This window comes from Sapajus apella, unplaced genomic scaffold (assembly GCF_009761245.1).
Source record: "Sapajus apella isolate SASKATOON/1434 unplaced genomic scaffold, GSC_monkey_1.0 scaffold15, whole genome shotgun sequence".
NCBI classification, from domain to species: Eukaryota; Metazoa; Chordata; class Mammalia; order Primates; family Cebidae; genus Sapajus; species Sapajus apella.
This window is the reverse complement of record NW_022436955.1, coordinates 30877565-30888376: the sequence shown is the minus strand read 5'-3', so window position 1 is coordinate 30888376 and position 10812 is coordinate 30877565. Positions and strand designations below refer to the sequence as shown.

Below are 10812 nucleotides of genomic sequence, written 5' to 3'. Positions count from 1 at the left end.
GGTTACTCCTCCAAATGCTTCTGTGTGTGTGTGTGTGTGTGTGTGTGGTTACTCCCCCAAATGCTTCTGTGTGTGTGTGTGTGTGTGTGTGTGTGTGTGTGTGTGTGTGGGGTTACTCCTCCAAATGCTTCTGTCTGTGTGTGTGTGTGTGTGTGTGTGTGTCTGGCTGCTTCCTTCCAATAAATCCCAAAAGGTGGATGGCAAGGCATGGGCACTTTGCAAACCCTCTGTTGCCCGGTAGTTCTGTGTGTGTCAGGCTTCCCTACCTGCCTGTGTGCATCAGAGTCCCCTGGACTCTTGTTCAAATGAAGGTTCTGGTCCAGGAAGTCTGGGAGAGGCCCAAGACTCTGCATTTCTGTGATAGTGCCAATGCGGCTGGTCTGGGGCCCACACACTGAGTGGCCAGGGCCCCAGGTGTACACGTTCCCCCCACCACCCCTCTTGCAGGAAGCCAGGGCAGATGACAGCCCAGGAGTGTGTGCTCGTGGCCAGGCTTGACATGTGGTCATCAGGCCAGAGAAGCCCGTTCTTGGGACGCTGCCTGTGTCTGGGCAGGTCTCCTGCCTTCTCCACAGTACCTGAATTGCTGCCATCAGCCACCAGTCCAGCCAGGCTGTTGATGCAGCCAATTCCTGCCAAGCCAATCCGCCCCAGGGAGGCTTAGAGCCACCCGTTCTCCGTATGGAGACCAGGCAGCGAAGGGCCTAGCCAGAGGTGTTGGGAAAGGTAGAAGCCCCATGCAGAGGGGCTGGAGAGCCCTCCTGCAGCTTCACGGCCTGTGGGCCTGCGTTCCCGAGGCCGCCTGGCGAGCAGGCCCAGAGAGGATCGTGGACCGAGGGAGACCCCGTCTGGACGGCAGTGACCATGCAGCGCTGTAGCCACGTGGAAAATCCCGGGTGTGCAATTCCACCCCCAAGAGGCTGCAAATGCCTGCGTGATCCCTGACTTGGGGAGATTCATAACCCAACCTCTTATCCACATGAATGTTGTGGGGGGAGGGTGCAAAATGTTTATTTTACTTATCAAATGAATAATAAGAAATCGTATTTTTTTTTTAAAGAAATTGTCAGTATTTGGCCGCTTTACATCTCTTAAAGGGCAATTTCGTATGGTCCGATGTGAACCCTCCCAGCAAACCCTCAGGGTAGTTTTTGTAACGACGGCACGCACAGGACGCACGACCCTGGCAGGCCTGTGCCCAATCACATCACCACACAATTGCTGATGGCCTTTGCCTTACACTCCATGGAACCTAAAACGCCACCAAGAATAAGGGGCTCTGGCCCCTTTGCCTGGTGATGGTTGAGGCAAGCCGCTGACTGAGCTCTGCAGATTTGCAAGCGGTTTGTTCTCCCCAGAGTTTTAGGGCTGCTGTGCATGCTCAGAGCCGCACACCTGTGAGGACTGATGAGCTGGCCCAGGAGAAAGGGCCCCCACCTACCCACAAGCAGGCGTCTGCCTCCTGCAGACAGGGGCAGTTCTTACCACAAGGGCCTTGAGGTTGAGGGGCAGTCCTAGGGGAGAGCCATGGACTGGGGTGGGCAGAGGGAGGCCAGCCTGCAAGCTCCCAGCAAGGAGAGGGTTCACCCAGGGGCTGTGGCTGAGCTGAGGCTGAGTCCAGGAGACAGCGCCAGTGCCAGCTGGTGGATGCCTGACTCACCTAGCCCTGCCCTTCCAGAATGAGGTGAGCTCCTCCCAGGTGTCAACGTGCTGTGGCCACACAGAGGGAGTGGAATAGCTCGCCACTGACCTGCAGTTGCATTTAGATGTCGAGACGTACCAAGAGTGCAGGGAGAAGCATGCCTCCCACAGAAGGGGGCTCTCAGGGAAAGGAGGCCTGCTTCCCAGGCCAGGCCAGAAATGGCTACGGTAGCAAGAGAAAGAGACCAGCTGCGGGCCGTGTCAGCGTGTGGGGTGGGCGAGGGCTTCCGCACACATGGGAAGGTTTGAACCTCGTACGAGCGCCAGGTCTAGTGGGGACACCTGGGCCTTCTCATCAGCCCGCCCAGGGCCTGGAGCAGAGAGCAAGGGGGTGAGGCTTAAATGCCATGGGCAGCCAGTTACCAGAAATGGAGTCAGACTCTATCGCAGACGGACAAGCCCACTTCCTGGGGTTGGATGCAATGTTCTGTGGCATGACAACACACGTATGTGTTCACATGTGTGTCACTGAGGGAACCTGACAGCCCCCGTAAGCCCTGCCATATCAGCATCCCTATCAATATGCGGGTGTTCCAGCCGGGCCTCTCCCTAGATCATCTTCACAGAACTGAGCCTGTCAAAATACACTCACAATTTCCAGCTATGAACAGTTCAACATGTACCAGACACCGCTGTACCACCCCCCAGATTTAACAAATGTTCATCTTTTCCATATTTGCTTTGTAGTGTTAAGGAGATCAAAGTTAGAGAGTTAGAGTCACAGCTCCACTCCCACTCTGCCTCCCCCCACCGCCCCCACAGGGGTTACCCCCCACCGAAGCTTTGCTGCCATTGCTCCTACGCCAACACGCGGAAACCGCACGGCCTGCGCGATTCACATGAAGGGCGTCACACTGTCCAGTCCTTTGACTACTGGCTTTTTTTCCACTCGACATCACATTTTTGTTTGTTTTATTTTTGTTTTGAGATGGAGTCTCGCACCGTAACTCAGGCTGGAGTACAATGGGGCAATCTAATTCGCTGCAACTTTTGCTTCCCAGGTTCAAGCAATTCTCCTGACTCAGCCTCCCAAATAGCTGGGATTACAGGCACCTGCCACCATGCCTGGCTAATTTTTGTGTTTTTAGTAGAGATGGGGTTTCACCCCGTTGGCCAGGCTGGTCTTGAACTCCTGACCTCAAGTGATCCACCCAGCTCAGCCTCCCAAAGCACTGGTATTATAGGTGTGAGCCATCACACCCGGCTGATACAACGTTTTTGGTTATCAGCATTGACTCGGGCAGCTCTCATCATTCACCCGAAATGTGGCCCAGGATACTCCTCCACATGCAGCCATGCCACAGCTCAGCCATGCCACAGCTCGGCCATGCCACAGCTCAACCATGCCACAGCTCAGCCATGCCACAGTTCATGCACCCTCCTCTTTCCTCCTGGCAGACAGGTTGGTTCACATTTCCTTTATAGTCCTTGTTTTTAGAGGAAGTATGGCCCAGGATGCTCCTCCACCTGCAGCCATGCCACAGCTCGGCCATGCCACAGCTCGGCCATGCCACAGCTCAGCCATGCCACTGTTCATGCGCCCTTCTCTTTCCTCCTGGCAGACAGGTTGGTTCACGTTTCCTTTATAGTCCTTGTTTTTAGAGGAAGTGTGCAAGGCTGCTCAGCCAGGAAGTTGCAAGACCAGGACACACACACAAGGCTGCAGACCCCAAATCTCCCATTACTTTTTTGTGTGTGATGGAGTCTCACTCTGCTGCCAGGCTGGAGTGAAGTGGCATGATCTCAGCTAACTGCAACCTCCGAATCCCTGGTTCAAGAGATTCTCCTGCCTCAGCCTCCCAAGGAGCTGGGACTACAGGCACACACAGGACTACACACACACCCAGCCAATTTTTGTATTTTTACTAGAGATGGTGTTTCACCATGTTGGCCAGGATGGTCTCGATCACCTGACCTCATGATCAGCCTGCCTCGGCCTCCCAAAGTGCTGGGATTACAGGTGTGAGCCACTGTGCCCATCCCAAATCTCCCATTCTTGCCATGTTGTCAGGCAGAGTTGACACAGCAATTCACAGAGCCTCGGTGAAACTACAAAGCCCCTGGCTGAGCACACTGGCGGTGCTGGTTTTAAAGACAGATTCCTGGGCACTCTGCTCCTCAACACTCTTCCTCTAAAAACAAGAACTGCAAAGGAAAAGTGAAACAACTCCTCTGCCAGGAGGAAGGAGGATGGTGTGCGAGCTGCGGCGTAGCTGCAGGCGGGGGAGTGTCCGGAGCCACACTGCAGGTGAATGATGAGAGCTGCTTGAGCCAACGCTGATCAACCAAAAGGAGAGCTTAATTTTCCTGCCCCTGAGTGCAGGCTGGACTTAGTCCTTCGCCTCTAACAAGAGATTACGGCAGACGTGGAGCAATGTCGCTTCCGAAATGAGGTTACAAAAAGACCGTGGCCTCCTCAGCCTCTCTCCCTCTCTGTGGAAAGCTGCTGCTGAGCTGTCATCTGCCCTATGGAGTCCCAGCAAGAAACAGCGGCTTCCCACAAACAGCCAGCGGAGGCCTGAGGTTGGCCAGCGATTTGGAAGTGGGTCCTGCAGCCCCATTTGAAGCCACCGTGACCCCAGCCTGGGCCAATGCCTTGACTCTGAGCATGTGAGATCCCTGGGCCGGCACCTCTCAGCCAGGCAGCCCCATGTTCCGCAACCCACAAAAACCATGAGATGGTAAATGCGCGTTGTCTTCAGCCCCGAGGCTGGGGGAGTGTTAGGCAGCAGCAGATAACTGAGGAACCTGTTCAGCACACGGAGGCCAGGCAAGGGGACACAGAGGAACTTGGGCCCAGCAGGTTCCACCACCCATAGCCTCCAGACACCTCTTCCCCATCATGTCCTGGCCTCAGAGGGCATGTGACAACCCACACCCGGGCCTGAGGCAGCAGCCACCAACATGAACCCCATCACAGTGTGCTGAGCTGTGCCCATGCCAGGGCCAACCCCAGCACATCCATGTGCAGAGGGACATGGTGACAGTGAAAGCCTCCCTCCCGCAATCCCTCTCCCTCTTCCGGTCAGGCAGCCCTCTCTCTAGTCCTCTGCCAATTCCCTCGCAGCCTTGACTCTGGAATCAGCAGAGCCAGCCCTGGTTTGCAGGGAGCCTGCCCTTAGTGGAGCTTTTTTCCCGAGTCTGACCTGCTGACACTAAACCCAACAGCCCTTGCCACAGGAGGGTTTTGGAACTTCCGCCACTGTGCTAAGGGGCTTGGGAGTCAGACAGACCTGGGTTTCCTATTCCCACACACCACCCTTCTCCCTGAGCCTCAGGCCTCCCTCCCCTCATCTGTGAAGTGGGATCAGTCATCTACCTACCTCCAGATGACAGAGATGCCAGGACAGGAAGCAGGCAGTGCGTAGGGCCTGCCGGATCTCAGGCTGTGGTTTAGGCGAGCTCGGGGATGGGCCAGGGAGGTTCCCTCTTGCTCCCCTCCAGCTCTGTGTACAAGGCCTTGCTGCTTCTCTGGGAGCCAGGCTGTGGGAAGTAGAAAAGTTTATTTTTAAAGTTTCCTTTCTTGTTAAAGAACAAGTGTGCTAAAAACTTTGTAAAGCCCCGTCCTATGTAGCTGTTAGACGTGCCATGCTTACAGGTACGCAGTACATTCTATGTCCTTGTACTTTAACCAAGATATCTGTGCTGGACGTGCTCACAGGCATGTCCCAGCTCTCCATTGCTTTCACCTGTTTAGAAAAGTTTTAAGTTGTTAGCAAATAGCATTTTAGTTTAGATTGTGAGGTCTGGCTCCAGCCAACGGAGATCAGACACAGCAGTAAGGACAACCCCAAACGTGTAAGGGATAAATTTGTGTGTTTTCCTTTGTTCATTGTACTCTCGTGGCACGATGGCTAGTGAGAGTACCCTTCCTCCAGGAAGTAAAAATCACGTTGCTGAAAATCCTTTGTCTCAGTGCTCATTTTTCTTTGCGGCACCAAGCAACCATTTCCAGCATCTATTTCCAACACACGCTGAGCAGTGCCTCTGTCCCCAGGGCCCTAGTGATGCTCACCCCTCGGCCTGGAATCCCCCCTGCTCCCTGCTAACTCGTTGTATTTAGGCAAAATTCGCATCACAAATTTTATCATTTTAACCGTTTTATTTATTTGATTTTTTTAATTTTAGAGATGACATCCCACTCTGTCGCCTAGGCTGGAGTGCAGTGAGGTCATAGCTCACTGCAGCTTCCAGCCTCCTGGGTTCAAGTGATCCTCCTGCCTCAGCCTCCCGAGTAGCTAGCACTATAGGTGTGTGCCACCATGCCACCCTGCCTATTTTAACCTGGACAATACAGTGGCATTTAGTACATTCACAGAGTTGTTGCAACCAGCAGCACCATCCGTCTAGCACCAGGGCACTCCCTTAACCCCAAAACAGAATCCCCGTCTCCATTAGCAGCCACTCCCACTCCCCCTCCTGACTCCTGCCCCGACTCCTGGCAACCACTTGTGAACTTTATGTGTTTATGGATTTGCCTACTGCAGACATTTCACATACACGGAATTACAATATGCCGTCACATTTATGACTGCATCACGGTTTCCAGGCCAGGCTGTGGTGGGACTCAGAACTTCTTTCCTTTTCGTGGCCAAGTAACACTACATTGGATGCACGGACCACGCTGTGTTTACCTGTTCATCAGTGACAGACCCTTGGTAGTGTCCAGCCTCTGGCTATTGTGGATAATGCTGCTATGGTATCTGTCTGAGCGCCTGTTTGAATTCTCTTGAGCAGACACCTAGGAGCAGAATTGCTAGGTCATAGGATGATTCTCCATATACTTTTGAGGAACTACCCCCACCACACCCAATTCTTACCAGTCCGTCAGATCTCAGTGCTGCCTGGCCTTTGTGCACCTCCTTCTCATTCTTGCCCACGCTTTCCTACCCTACTTGGCTTTGTGGAACCTTCCGGATGAAGGGGGTAAGCCTCCTGCCGGCAGGCATGAGTGCCTCGCTGCCCTGAACCCTGGTCTGGCACATGAAGGCCTGCCATGAGTATCTGTTCACATGTGAATAGAAGACCAGGTATGAGCTAACAGGTGTGCAGAGATGGCGCCATGAATCCAGGAGGGAGGGCCACGCCAGAACCAGGGCACAGGGCAGGCTGGAAGTGCTGGGAGTTTACACCCCAGGAGCTGCTCTCCAACAGCAAACAGGAGTCAAGGTTTGCGGGCTGTCTACAACCGCCGCCCCCGGCCCCCCAGCAGCAAGACAGAGCCCCAGCTGTTCACTGCTGCATCAGGTCTGGCTCCTTCCCTTCCCCCCTGTGACTCCGCTCTCCCACTGTGCTTTTTGGATCCCTCCTGACAGACTCTTTCTACCCAGATCCCAGCTCCCAGGGAACCGGCTGCCTAGGGAACCCAATCTAAAACAGCAGGGTCAGCCTCTGGCCCAAAAGAGGAACAACTTTGCCATCAGTCAGAATGAATAATAATTTATAAGGAGAATGAATAACAAGTAGGAGGCCTTCCCAAGGTCACTGCGCCAGGCATGGCGAGATGCTCATTCTCTCGGGCTGCACCAGGCTATGCTGCCTCCTATGAAGATTCAGTGGGGCGGGGGCTGCAGGAGGCAGTGAGGTGTCCAGGCTGCGACACGTCAGGTGGGTGCTCTCTGGGAGTCCGGCAAGCCCAGGGCCGGCACCTGAGGGTGGGCCCCACTGGACCCTGGTGGCCTTGGTCCAGATTCTAGGTGACTCGTGTACATATGTGTGTGTGTCAGTGTGTCTCTGTGTGTATGCACATGTGTATGTGTGTGTACATGTGTAAAGTGCATACGCATATGTCTTGTGCTTACATGTGTATACATGTATAGATACATGTGTGTATTATCCCTGTTTGCATGGCTGCGTACATATGTGTATGTGTGTACTGGTCTGTGTGTATATTCATGAGTGTGTGCATGTGTGTATATGTATTAGTGGATGTGTGCATGTGTGTATATCTATTAGTGGATGTGTGCATGTGTTTATATGTATTAGTGGATGTGTGCGTGTGTGAGGTTGCACACCTAATCATAGTTATCAAGTGCTTATCATGAGCCAAATATTGTTCTAAGAGTTTTACTTTTTTTTAGCCCACTTAATTCTCACAACCCCATAATTTGGGTGCTACAATCATCCCCATTTTACAGATGAGGGAACTGAGACTCCAGGGGTGAAGTGGTTTTCCTACAACCACACGGGTGGTGGCCAGTGGGGCTGGGATGCAAAGCCCTCTAGCCAGCTCCGGATCCACCCCCTGAGCCTCCAAAGCAGATCAGGGAGATGTGAGCAAAACTGTTTCCCCCAGCCACACGGCAGAGGGACACTCTGGCCTGCCATCCTTCCCTCAGTTCTAGCTCCTTCCCACGCTAGGAAGGCAAGAACACCAGCGTGTATGTAGCACATGTGCTCATTCCACAGTCAGGAGGGAGGACTCCAGGAGGCAGGCGGCTCCTGCAAGCTCACGGGGTGTGGGTGGTGCGGGAGACGGGGAGGCTCTAGAACTCCTGCCTACAGCCTGGCCTGGGAGAGGAAGGGGTACCCCACATGTCCTCCAGACTGCAGAGCCCTTTCCGTTTCAGCTAAGTGCTGGGAGATTTGCTCCCAAATCACCCGAGGTCTGCATAAGCTGCACGCCTTCTTCAATGGCCGATGGCTGGCAGAGCTGGCTCTCTGGGCTGAGGCAGCCCTGCCCCAGCTCACAGGCTTGGCCACTCTCCAGGGAACCTCCCACCTGGCCTTGGCTCTTCTGGGGTAGCTGCCTTTGTTCCCTGTGCCTCTGGCTTTAGTGGGAAAGAAAGAGGCCAGAAGGGACCCATGGGCTGGGAGGTGCCTCCCGCACCTATGTTTAGCTGAGCTGGGCTGTGTCCTGCCTGGCTCCAGGCCTCATCTGCCTGCTCGAGTTGGATCATGGGACCCAAGAGGAGACTGCCTGCGGTGACACTATGGACAGACAGGCTGGCCGGGGCCAGAATGGTATGTTTTGCAGTTCCTCCCGGACCAGAAAACCAGGACAGCCCTGGGTTTTTGTTATCAGAATTCTCCTTGGAAATCAACATGGTTTTTATCGCCATTTAATTTTTGAAACTTTGTTTCCTTATACAAGCAATATATCTCCACCTTAGAGAAATGAGAAATACAAAGTATCATAAAGAAAGGCTGAAATGTCTCTGCTCCACTATACAGCAAGGGTGAATCTCACAGTGTGAGTCTGAGTGCATTGGGAGGCTCTGTTCAGGATGACTCAGAGGCCACAACCTCGGAAACTAGCCTGGGGCATTCGGAGCCAGACTGGCCACCCTGGGGAGAGGAGTGAGGGCCTGGAAGGGGGTCTGGAATGTTCTATGGCTTAATTGGGTGCTGATTACACATGGGAGTTTCATTTGTGAAAATTCATCAAGCTGGACATTCACAATTTGTGCACTTTTCCATATGTATGGGCAATAAAATATTTACTATTTTGCTAAAATTTTTCCCCTTTCTATTCTCAAGGCATTGCCACTATTAATATTTTGGGTTGTTTCCTTATATACATTTTGCCACGCATCTACACACATTAGTTTTTCTCAGAAAGATAAAATCATCTTTTACCTCCCATGTTTTCACAGGAGGCAATAAATGCTGAAGCCACACTGTGGGGGTCCCACCCTGAACCCTCCAGCCAAGCCACTCACCTCCCGAGTTGTTGACGTGCAGGTGACAGTAGGAACTCTGTAGCTGTGAACTCTTCTTCAACTTGCTTTTTTCGCTGAATCTAGTGCAAACATCTTTCCAAACCAAGAACTAACACTTGTCCTACATACAAGGGAATCATAAATACAGGTCAATGTCCAACTGGATCCTCTAAATGTTTTCTATCCCTCTTGAATATGTCAATGTTTTGATTGTGGATGGAAAAGTCACAAGAGTGCTTATACACTGTAAATCATTAATTAAATTAGAAATGCTTTTTGAAATCAAAAGCGAGATAAGACAGGGTGTGGGGTAGAGACTAGCCGGCCGTCCATCACATTGCTTCCTCTTACTCCTGACAATGCAGGTCGTCTCCATTTCCCAGCCTTGCACTCAGGACGGTCACATGACAGTCTGTCCAGTGAGACTGGGACATAATGGTGGGCACACCTGGCCTTGGAAACTCCCCACACCCATCCTTCCCAAGTCTTCACCATCTGCTGGCTGGATGCCAGGAATCCTCCCGAGACACTGGTACCTAGGAGATGGTGAAGCCACCACAAGGAAAGGGCCTGGGCCCTGAGCCGCCTTGCGGAAGACCACCCACAAACACCCAACTAGAATTTGTGTAAAGAAGAACAAGCCCACGGCGCCACCTCTTATAAATGTCTGGGTTGACGGTACAGTGGCTGCCTCACCCTCATGCAGTGCATGAATTTGGAAGACGCGCTTCTTCTGCTTGGCACTCAAGTCCCTTTGCTCACCTCCATCACCTGTGTCGTCAATATCAGTGTCCTCATCTTCAAGAAGTACTTCTTGCGTCTTCTAACTCTGTTTTCCAAAACACACCATCTTCTCTTCACTTCTGAGTTCTTTGAGATTTTAACACACTCTGGGCACTGTTGAGGGTCATTTTATCAACACACAACTCTCTGCCAGGCATGGTGGCTCACACCTGTGATCCCAGCACTTCAGGAAGCTGAGATGGGCGGATCACTTGAGCTCAGATTGTGAGACCAGCCTGGCCAACATGGTGAAACCCCATCTCTATAAAAAAAAAAAAATACAAAAACTAGCTCGGTGTGGTGGTGCACACCTGTAGTCCCAGCTACTCGGGAGGCTGAGGTGGGAAGCAGCTGAGATCATGCCACTGCACTCCAGCCTGGGTGACAGAGTGAGACTCCATCTCAAAAAAAAAAAAAAAAATCACAACAGGTTTTATTCTGCACCCCCACCCCAACCCCTTTCGACTTGTAGGGTTGGGTTCCGCTCCCCATAACCAATGTTCTTTTTCTTTTCTTTTTCTTTTTTTTTTCAAGATAGGGTCTCAATCTGTCACCCAGGCTGGAGTGCAGCGGTGCAATCATGGTTTCCCGTAGCCTCGATCTCCTAGGCTCAAGTGATTCTCTGGCTTCAGTCTCCCGAACAGCTAGGATGACCGCTGCCCGTCAC

General features: G+C 52.6%; 1 long non-coding RNA gene across 1 annotated transcript; it reads right to left on the bottom strand.

Moving 5' to 3' along the window:
- Positions 1–5922: 5922 nt before the first annotated feature.
- LOC116555740 lies at positions 5923–10314 on the bottom strand. Its single transcript, XR_004270650.1, has 3 exons — positions 9363–10314; positions 6522–6705; positions 5923–6442 (listed from the first exon to the last, which is right to left on the bottom strand). It is a non-coding gene; the product is annotated as an uncharacterized LOC116555740 (long non-coding RNA).
- Between the last annotated feature and the right edge of the window lie 498 nt (positions 10315–10812).